This window comes from Priapulus caudatus, unplaced genomic scaffold (assembly GCF_000485595.1).
Source record: "Priapulus caudatus unplaced genomic scaffold, Priapulus_caudatus-5.0.1 Scaffold3968, whole genome shotgun sequence".
In the NCBI taxonomy this organism is placed as follows: Eukaryota; Metazoa; Priapulida; class Priapulimorpha; order Priapulimorphida; family Priapulidae; genus Priapulus; species Priapulus caudatus.
In genome coordinates, this window is record NW_014581029.1 from 1 (window position 1) to 3,698 (window position 3,698).

Sequence of the window (3,698 nt, forward strand, 5' to 3'; positions counted from 1 at the left end):
CACGCACGCACACACACACACACACACACACACACGCACGCACACACACGCACGCACACACATGTACGCACGCATGTATTGATCAATGTAAGTGCCGATCGCCACTCTATCAAGCGGACAAGCAGCGGGTTGAAGGCTTTACCGCACATATAACTCACATAACTCTACGCAAGGAAGTCGGGAAGGAAGCGAGAGGAAGGCTTAAACCCTCCTCTCAATCAGAGAAGGCGCGAAATTAAAACGAGCGCCCAATCAATTCAAGACAGCAGGGGGAAGGTGAGACAGGGGAAGAGAGGGGAGGCGGAGAGAGAGACGGAGGCTTAAGGGGGAGGCGGAGGGGGAGGAGAGACAGAGGGAGGGAGAGAACAGAGAGAGAGGAGAGATGTGTGGATTTTATGGGAGGCAGAGGGAGAGGGAGGGAGGGGGAAAATTCGCGAGAGGGAAAGCGGAGAAAGAGGAGGAGGGGGAGAGAGAGACAAGCGACGCATTACAACGAGGTACAATTTCCNGTCGCGCCGCTACATCGGTATGAATTCGCACGCAGGTCGTGTATCACGATCATTAGTAAACAATATCCGATGCTATCTATGTGTTAATTACTCATTACAGACTCGTTTACGTGTATCAATCTACGGAGAGAGAGAGAGCGGATGGACGCCATGACAGGCATGAGTCATCGATGTCTCGCTCTGATAATTTTGCTTGTTATAAACGACTCGCGCGATGCAGGAATGAACTTTAGTGATTGCGGTTTGAAAGGAGAATTACCATAACTGCGTGCCTTGTATTTGTAAAGCCGAGCAGCCATTGTTCACTCACGTGATCGCAAAGCGTGTTGTTCGTCTGCTGTGTTCTTTGCGTGTGTGAGAGAGAGAGAGAGAGAGAGAGGGAGAGAGAAAGAGTGATTTCCAGCAACACGAGATTTAAACGTAAAACAATCGGTTGTTTATTTTCTGCTTGTATCCATTTATAATCACGTAGAATCGGTAAATCTCTGATCAAAATCATACTCAGCTTTGCGTTGATATTGAATAAAAATCCCGGATGTTGATGACGGATACACGTCCTCGACTTATAACCGGAAATGACTAAGGCAGCGCCATCCTGCGTCGAACACATTTCCCATATGTATATATCAGGAGTAGATAATAGGTTATCCCTATTATCTACTCCTGATATATGTATATAGCGATATATCTATACACGGCTATACATTAAGAGCTTCTCATTGAAGTTAAATCCGCTGATAATTGCACGACATAGAAAAAAAGTTTCGCGTTTCGTTCTCAGCCATGCAGCGTTACCGACACGTACGCGGCGCGCACACCCACGCAACTCCCCGCTGTGTGCGTGTGGGTGTGGGTGTGTGTGTGTGGGGGGGTGTAAGAGAGGGGGGACAACTCCCCCCGCTGAGAGAGAGAGAAAGAGAGAGCGAAAGAGACGATTTAAGAGAAGGGGGGGGGACTTAGCAGCAGTAACAGCAGCAGTAGCAGTAGCAGTAGCAGCAGCAGCAGCAGTAGCAGCAGCAGCAGCAGCAGCAACAACAGCAGCAGCAGCAGTAACAGCAGCAGCAACAGCAGTAACAGCAGCAGCAACAGCAGCAGCAACAGATCGTGAAGACATATTGATTAGCACATCACCTATAGCAGCTGCTGCCGCGTGCGGACGATAGATAGATAGATAGATAGATAGATAGATAGATAGATAGATAGATAGATAGATAGATAGATAGATATGCACTAACGTAGAGATAGAACCCGTGTAAGAGCGAGGAGAGAGAGCGAGGGGGAGAGAGGGAGAGAGGGAGAGCGATGGGAAAGAACGAGGGGAGAGAGCAAGGTAGAGCGAGCGCACGAGGGAAGAAAGAGCGTGAGGGAGGGAAAACGAGGGAGGGTGAGCGAGGGAAGAGAGCGATGGGAGAGAGTGAGTGAGGGAGGGAGAGCGAGAGAGGGAGTGCAAGGAGAGCGAGTGCGCGAGGGAAGAGAGAGTGAGGGAGGGAGTGCGAGGGGAGAGAGCGAGGGGAGAGAGTGAGAGGAGGGAGAGAGTGAGGGAGGGAGAGCGAGGGAGGGTGAGCGAGGGAGGGAGTGCAAGGAGAGCGAGAGCACGAGGGAAGAGAGAGTGAGGGAGGGAGTGCAAGGAGAGCGAGTGCGCGAAGGAAGAGAGCGTGAGGGAGGGAGAGCGAAGGAGGGAGAGCGAGGGAGGGTGAGCGAAGGGAGAGAGCGAGGGAGGGAGAGCAAGGGAGAGAGCGTGAGGGAGGAAGAGCGAGGGAGGGAGTGCAAGGAGAGCGAGTGCGCGAGGGAAGAGAGAGTGAGGGAGGGAGTGCAAGGGAAGAGAGTGAGAGGAGAGAGAGAGAGTGAGGGAGGGAGAGCGAGGGAGAGAGAGCCAGGGGAGAGAGTGAGAAGAGAGAGAGAGCGAAGGAGAGAGAGAGCGAGGGAGGAAGAGCAAGGAAGAGAGTGAGAGGAGAGAGAGAGAGCGAGGGGAGAGAGAGAGAGAGAGAGAGAGAGAGCATGAGAGAGAGCGAGCGAGGGAGGGAGAGCGAGGGGAGAGAGAGAGAGCGCGAAGGAGGGAGAGCGAGGGGAGAGAGAGCGAGGGATGGAGAGCGAAGGAGAGGGAGAAAATATATTTGAGGAAAGACAGCTGGTTTATACGTAGATGCAACTTATTCACATTTCTCCGTGTTTTGTATGTAACATTGAAAGTTTTCTAACGCGCAATATCCCAACTAAAACATAACATAGAACTGAAACCCAACATGGAACTAGAGCCTCGACATGATACTGAAGTATAAACATGTAACTGAAGCCTCAACATGTAACTAAGACATGGAACCACTACGTGTAACCGGCGTTGCGTGGCAACCGATAACTAATACAATATGTGTCGCATGTCGTCACGAATTCACGCAAAAAAATAATTATCTACAAAATATTCCTGTGATAATGCGCGACGCATGACAGGTTACACGATGTTACACGATGTTACACGATGTTACACGATGTTACACGATGTTACACGATGTAGCTGCCGAGAGTCTGCAGTCCATGCGCACCTCCAATTACACATACCGCTACGCTCTCTCTGCCTCTACTCGCCTTTCTCCCTCTTCACTCTCCTCTCTTACTCATCTCATCTGTGTTTCTCACAACTCTCTCGGCATTGCTGCTCTTTTGTCTCTCTTGACTCTCTAAACGCACTCAGCAGCGCTCTCTCTTGCTCTCTCCTCTCTCTCCTCTCAATCTCTCTCTCTCTCCTCGTCTCTCCTCTCTCTCTCTCTCCTCTCCTCTCTCTCTCTCTCTACTATCTCCTCTCTCTCTCCCTCTCTTCCGCTATCTCTTCCCTCTCTCTCTCTCTCTTCCCCGCTCTCTCCTCTCTCTCCTGTCACTTCTCTTCTCTCTCTCCCCATCCTCTCGTCGCTCTCCTCTCCGTCGTCTCTCTCTCTCTCTCCTCTCTTCTCTCTCTCTATCCTCTCCTCTTCTCTCTCCTCTCTCCCTCTCCTCTCTCTCTCTCTCCTCCTCTCTCCCCTCTCCAATCCTCTCTCTCTCCCTCTCCGTCCCCGCCTCTCCTCTCCCTCTCTCTCTCTCTCTCACCGGCTCTCCTCTCTCTCCTCTCTCCGTCCCTCTCTCTCATCTCCGCTCCTCTCTCATCTCCTCTCCTCTCTCTCTTCTATATCCTCCTCTCTTCTCATCCTCCTCTCCCTC